At 34.2% G+C, this 7,484-nt stretch overlaps 1 long non-coding RNA gene across 2 annotated transcripts; it reads right to left on the bottom strand.

The window, feature by feature from the left end:
- Positions 1–1,114: 1,114 nt before the first annotated feature.
- Positions 1,115–4,111, bottom strand: LOC141497337 (uncharacterized). 2 transcript variants are annotated; one of them, XR_012471299.1, is made up of 3 exons: positions 3,812–4,111; positions 3,663–3,706; positions 1,115–1,263 (listed from the first exon to the last, which is right to left on the bottom strand). It is a non-coding gene; the product is annotated as an uncharacterized LOC141497337 (long non-coding RNA). The 2 variants fall into 2 exon arrangements; XR_012471300.1 differs by having other exon boundaries at positions 3,867–4,111.
- Between the last annotated feature and the right edge of the window lie 3,373 nt (positions 4,112–7,484).

Below are 7,484 nucleotides of genomic sequence, written 5' to 3'. Positions count from 1 at the left end.
TAAAAAAAAGTGATTTTCATCAGTAAATATTACATTTTTTTAGGAATCATCAGAACTCCAATCTTTGTATCAATTTTCTTATGACAATGATTTTTTTTTAAATAACAAGACAGATTTTTTAATGGGTCTTCTCCTTGCTTTTAAGAAAACCTGTGTTTCAGAGAAGTTGATCCCCTATGTGCCAGGTCCCTCTTTTATTTTGTAGGTTTTTACAAGGCAAATGGGGTTAAGTGGCTTGCCTAAGGCCACACAGCTAGGTAATTATTAAGTGTCTGAGACCAGATTTGAACCCAGGTACTCCTGACTCCAGGGCTGGTGCTTTATCCTCTGCACCGCCTAGCTGCCCCTAGGTCCCTCTTAAGAACACAGTTTGTTTGCTATAGATTAATTAGGCTGTTTTGTAGCAAAATCTTGTCTATTCTTGGCATCATTTTTCACTTCCAACAATACTTTCCTTTATGCTTAGTGTAACTACTGTTTAATTGTGGGCTTGAAAGATCTTTGAAATGCTTGATATCACCACACCAATAGCATAATATATTTAATTGTCATTAAAGTGTTTTCTTTATGAACTGCAATTTGTCCTTATTTCCTTGGAATAATATTCATTCTTAAAAAAATGAAGTTGAAGAGAACAACAAAACACATATGTGTGGCACAAAATTCAATACTCAAGTTCAGGGAATGATGCATGACTAAAAGTGGGGAAATCAGTTTCAATACATTTCCATCTGGTCAAGGTCAGATGTTTTGAATCAGCCCAGTGTCAGGAGAAGGACACACACATAGCCACTGTTGTCATGAGATATAACCACATCAAAATTCTTGCTTGTCCCAAATAATTCTCACACCACTGGATTCTTGTTTTCATTCTATTTCATGCACATTCGTGGTTTGCCTTTAGTGGTCAGCACCATCTGCACCATATTTACTCTGATGTCCTACATGTAAAGCAGATCATCACAAAATTTTTATGTACAGTCAGCCTGCAGCCCTATGTCATCCCAACTATTTCTTTTCATAGGTAGCAGTTTCAGCATGATGGATGAGGTGCTAACCTAATCCTTTGTATTGCCAGAGCCCAGTTGGTCAGAATTTCAGATTTATTGTCAAGTCATCCTATCTATTATAAGTTTTCAGGGGACATAGAGTTCCTTCTTTACATTACCCCAGTTGCAATTCCCTTATCTTCTCACTGTGTATATCTTCTTCCCCATGGCATGGAAGATAAGTTTGACCTTGAGGGGTTGTCATCATCATTTTCTGATAAGAATAATCAGTGTTGATAAGGAATTTTAGATTTTGAAAAATGTTTTACAATTATTACCTCATTCTATCCTTAACAACAATCTTGGATTGTTGTTATTATTATTATTGTTATTATCCTCATTATTTTTCTCTATTTAAAAAATGAGGAAACTGAAGCGGAGAGAAGTAAAATAATTTGTTTAGGGTCATACAGTTAATATGTTTCTGAGGCAGAATTTGAACTCAGTATTCCCTGACTCAAGATTTAGTGTTCTCTCTAAGGGTACCACCTCGTTAATGCCTTTGTATTTCATTGACATCTTCCTTGTTTCTTGAAAATAGAGAAATGCAATTTCTGGAAGATTCAGAAGTCTGGAAAGGCTTTTAATATGGTCCTATGCTGGAATTGACACTATTTTGTTTTTACCACTGAAGTAAAGGGAGAGTCATCATCAGAAAGCTGACTACAGAGTGGCCAGATAAACTTTCCAGAAGTTTATCTTGAAATATGTATCTATGAATACTTGAAATATGTATCCATGGATCTTATAATAACCATCTATGCCAGTGGTAGGATACTTGAACTGATAAAATTAGAGAGCCTTAAAATATGGCAGTATAAGTAGAATATATTCTTATTTCTTCCTTTTCTTATTTTTCTTTTTCCTTCTTCCTCCTCTTCTTCTTCTTCTTATTTGTGTAATCATATGTTATAATGCTATTAATAATGATAGTAAAATTTAGTATCTATTGAATATATAGACTCAAAAAAAGTGGTTAAAATTACACACTAGAAGCGCATTATCCTTCATAAATTTAGGAATGAAAAATTCCCATACTACAAATACAAACTTCAAGATAATCTCGAAAATTCAGCAAATCCATTGTTCTGGAGCAACATGAATAGATAAAATTCTTGCCCACAATAACTGGACATGAATTTTATAACATTTAAGAATAACTTTTTAATAGAACTTATACTGAATTCTCAAAATTTCACAATATGGAATGAAAAGTTCTCAAATTATTGAAGACCTAAGAACAACAATTTAAAATCTTGTTGGAAGAGAATGAGATAAATATTTACCCATTTGTAGAATCTAATGCTGGAGTTGTAGTGAAGATACTTTAAATTAGCCCATGGAAAATGGGCAACTAGGAGACATTGGAAAAGTGCTAGACCTGGAGTCAAGAAGACTACTATTCCTCGGTTTAAATGTAGTCTTAGGTATTTACCAGCTCTGTGACCTTGAGTAAGTCACTTAACCCTGTTTGCATTAGTTTATCTGTAAAATGAGTTGAAGAAGGAAATGACAAACCACTAGAACATCTTTGTTAAGAGTACCCCAGAACTGGTCATGAAGAGTCAAATATGACTGAAAAATGACTGAATAGCAACAAAATACAAAATGAACTAACATCCCAATACTCTTATTAGTAAGGGGTATTGTGCAATTGTTCACAAAACATAACTTATAGAAGAATGCTAGAAAACTAGCAATTTGTCTTCAGATCATTTCTAACTGAATTTCATCGAAGGAGAACAAGATAACAATGATGATAAAAATGGACAATAATAATGAAAAGTAAAGCCTTTGATGAGGGTAGATATTCTATGTTGTACTTATGATAAAACATGGGCAAAAATTCAGCATGGCGAAAAAGAATATAGAGGTTACAACCTATAAATGTGAAGGGGAGCACCCATAAAAATAAGTTACAGAAGCACTATGATACCAAGTAAGCTAGTGCTGATAGGCTTGCATGTATTGACATCAGTTCTGCAGAATAGCAACACAAAGAAGATTTATGTTCATAGAAATCAAACTTGGAATATTATATTTATCAAGGCATTTCCCTTTATTCAAATCACTTCTTTCATTTTGGTAGGAAGGGACATTAGGAAACAATTTCACTAAATAATTCCTTATCAAATTAGAAAAACAAATAAACCTGCTGTAAAATTCTAGTGTAGTGACCAGTAGAGACCTCTCAGATGAACCTTGTTTTCTTTCTTTACCCTTTAATGAAGCATCCATCTGCTTGTCACTGATTGGGGGAGGGTGAGAAAGTCATTTAGCACTGTCTAAATAATCCTCTGTTTCCAAACAGTGATTTCTTACTCAATTGCTCCTGATATTTATATATTTCTAATAGGAAATCATACTGAATCATTAAGAACTTCCTTGTGGGATGCTATAGCATAATATTATTTAAAAGAAACATTTTTTAAGAAAAAGATTAATTTAAGAAGGCCAGTTCTGTTAGGAGAGAGTGGGGGTATGGAAATGCTCTAAACTGCAGAGTTTGCAAACCAGGCAGAAGAACCCTTAAGGCAGAACTGAACTGTGAGTTCAGAAGATCAAGACTCTTATCTAATTCTTCTTGCTCCTAAATAGACTCCTTTAACTCACCTGCAGGCTCTTCCGATCTTCAGGGCCTGGGATCAATTCTGCCTCTGGCAAGAGAGATATAAAGATTCATAGATAAATGTTGAAGGAGCTGTTTTTTCAAGTTAACTTTGCTGGCTACAATCTTTTGTGAACTAATTCTATTCAATTACCTTTTGTCCCAGGGATGGGGTCTGCCTCCTTACCTTAAGCCTAATAATATCTCACCTATATGGTAGCCTAGGTTCTCCATGTCTGGCCCCCTGCTTGGATACTCTTAGCCTTCCTAGGTGCTGGAGTGCCTTCCTGTACCCTAGATCTCAAGGCAAGGCCCTTGTCTCTTTGCTACTAAAATTCTTCAGTGTAATGTGTAAGCCTGCCTAGATTTCTTTCTACAATCTGGTATCTGAATGTCCCATAGTGAGTTGAGGAGCTTAGAGCCATAGAATACTAAAGGTGTAAAAGACCTTAGAGATGCTTACTCAGTTTGTGCTTGAATTTTTTGTATTTACTGGTTTTTGGAGATACCCTCTATGACTTAACAAACGAACCACTTGCCATGACCACTTCCTGTTGTTCCCTGCTAAGACTTTACTGAATGACCCATCCTAAGGACTTGGCAGTACTTATGCATTCAGCATTCTGGTTTCCCTACTTTGGATACTCTCCAAATTGTCATTTTCCTTCAAAATGTTTCAGCCAGAGCTGAATATAATATTTTAGAAGGGATGTAGCAAGGACAAGAGCAAAGTGAGATAATTCCCTTTCTTTCTATTCTCATGGATAAGATTTAGAATGAGAACCACCTTAAAATTCACTTTTATCCAACCCCTTCATTTAACAAACATGGTGGAGGAAAAGGATGTGTTAGGTTAGCTCCAATCAAATTATTCTCACCTACTTCCACTGATGAAATTATAGCAGATATCAAAAAAAATGAGGTGCTGTAACATTAAAGTTAAAAGAAATGTTTGCATTTAGTTTCCCCTTTTAAGACACATCAAGAAATTCTTGACTCAAATTTGCTAGAATTAAAAGTGACCTTCAAAAAGTAGTATACTCTCTCTAGGCCATCACTTGAAAGCTGTTACCTCTGGCAGGTAAGAAGAGAGGCAGTGACAGAAGAAGAACTTGGCTCTAAAGAGGGAAATACAGCTTGCCTTTTGAAGAGAGGGTTTTTTCTCTCCTTGCCCCTCTGTTACAGGCTAAGGTATCTTGTAGTGGAACTACTTAACCAATAAAGCATTTGTACCCTGTAGGAGTAAAAGGAGTAGAAAGAATGATCAGAGTATAGGAATATGCCCAGCAGAAATGGTGCAAAGAGGGAACAACATTACCACTGTTAGAAGAGAAAGGACTTCAAGAATCTGCAACATCAGATTTGTGAGACACCTTGAGCAAATGTGTTTCCTAAGTGGATAATTCTCTAGTGATATATTTTTGTGTATGTTGACTCTTCCTACTCAAATTGTATGTATTCATTGACAAAGGAAATTTCAGATTTATGGTAGGATGTTTTGCAACTACTGTTCTCATGATGAAATTTCAATAAATGCCTTTTTTCTTGATCCAAGGAAAAAAACAAGACTCATGTTTTTGAACTTCTCACACTAATAGGGGGTCATGACTTATAGGTTAAAGAGTAAGTTAACTAAATCTTGGGTAGTTAAAACCATCGCCCTATGCACCCAGACTATGAAGGCAACTAAAGGTGGAATAGCCAGAACTGGAATTACATAGAAAAGGAAATTGGGAAATTACTTTCCAAGGTCCAAGAACTAATAAGTAAATAATGCTTGGATTCAGAACTATATCCCTACAAATTCAGGGCTAATATTTCATTAGACGTGAGCTGAGAACTTGTGTTCAATCCCATCTCTGAGCATCAATCCCATCATACAGCCAGCTGTATGATCATGAGAAAGTCATCTCAACTTCTTCACTTATGAAATGGGTTTATTTCACGATAACTATCTCAGAGGATTGTTGTGAGAAAAGCTTATTATATAGCTTAATGTACTGTATAATGGTTATAAGGAATGATAAAAAGCAACATAACAATAACTCATGTTTATATAGCAATTTTTGAGATTTCTATGTTTTTCCAAGGACTAGATCTGACTTCCTTTATTTTTGATACTGTTTTACTTAGCTTCCTCAAATAGTATCTCTTTTCAAAAAGAGATTAGGTGCTCTTTAGATACTTTATCAGATTTATAATCTCACAATTTGGATACTTTATGCTAAACCTGTCTGTGTGAATCTCCTGCCCATGGTATCCTATAAATGTTCCCTCTCTGTTAGAAGTGGAGAGAGACAGAGCTATGCTCAATATGGTGGGATGATTTTTTTAGATTTCCTCATATCATTTGAATATCAGTGAAATGTGAACTTCCCATTGTTTATCTCTCATTCTTGGATATGATTGATCAGTCTTTTGTTTTTTTAAATCATATATCTTTTTGATGACCCTTTATATTGTAAAACTATGTGAGTCACAGAAAACCATAGTCTTCAGATAATTAAATTTAAAGATTAAAATAATGGCAATGGAGAGGTATATGATGGGTATAAGTAGTATACAACGCATTGCCAACTGACAATTACAAAGAAAGCAACTTAGATACTTATTGGCATAGAAAGTTTTGGAAAAGGGCTCTTTTCTTTTAACTTGATGGCATTTATAGGTGTCATTTTTCCTTTTCCCATTCCTCAAAGTTATGATCTTGTAATACTGACATCCTTCTCATGGCAGCTTCCTTCCTGAAAGTGACTGGTACATGTAATGTGTCAGTTCCAAAAACAAGGAGCTTTCATTACTCTTCTTGAGATTTTCTTGAGATTACATGTTGAAAATATATTTGAAATTGACAATTCTACCTAAATTCATCTATTTATTTAGTGCCATACTAATCAAATATCAAAATTATTTTATAGGGGTAGAAAAATAATAACAAAATTAATCTAGAAGAACAAATGCTCAAGCATATCAAGGAAATCAATAAATAATGTTAATGAGAAAATATTTTTCCAGATGCTGAAGGTGAATAAAATGAATGTTCTGGAGCTGAATAGACATGATAAATAAGATCAGTAAAGGGTATCGATGATATCTACAAATGATTGCCAAGAGAAAATGTGGAAAAGATAATGGGTAATAAGGAATATGAAAATTTCTTCTCTTGGCTCTATGTGTCAGTGAGAATCAGTAAGTGGTGGCTAGCAATATAGAATTCATTGAGGATTTATTAAATTCAGAACTATCAACATTCTAGGAAAACTATAAAAGGAGATAAGCCTGGAGGATCATCGAAAGGAGAAATTCTTAAAGCTAATTTTGTTTTAATTGTGTGGGTATTGACTTTTAGAGAAAACAAATTGGCAAGAGATATTGTAGTAGCTAACTTCTATGACATCATCAACAATTTAGAAGTAGCAATTATCTGTCCCAAGCACATGTAAATAAATATATATTTGACAAGTTTTGGGCTTCTAGTGGATTCCATTGTAATAACAATAATGTCACTAGTTAGTTGCTAATGATGGTAGCTAAAACTTGCATGTTTGCTACTTTAAGATTTACAAAGAATGTGACATATATTGTTTTAATAGTAAAGTGCCAGATCAAAGCCAATGGATCTCAGATCTGGTCATTTGAATAATTAATGGTAAAGAGTTATTGATAATGTGTGAATAAATTTATGTTGTTGGGATCATAGCAATCAAAAGAAATGTTTTGAGAAAAAAGACAAATCTATTAGAATTCTTACTTAACTACAGATCATGAGTAAGGAAAACTAACCATTTATTAAAGAGTTGTTCGGATTCTAGATAAGCATGCAGGAA

The sequence above is a fragment of the Macrotis lagotis genome, chromosome X (genome assembly GCF_037893015.1).
Source record: "Macrotis lagotis isolate mMagLag1 chromosome X, bilby.v1.9.chrom.fasta, whole genome shotgun sequence".
Classification (NCBI taxonomy): Eukaryota; Metazoa; Chordata; class Mammalia; order Peramelemorphia; family Peramelidae; genus Macrotis; species Macrotis lagotis.
The sequence above is the reverse complement of the archived record's forward strand: the minus strand, read 5'-3'. Positions and strand labels throughout refer to the sequence as shown.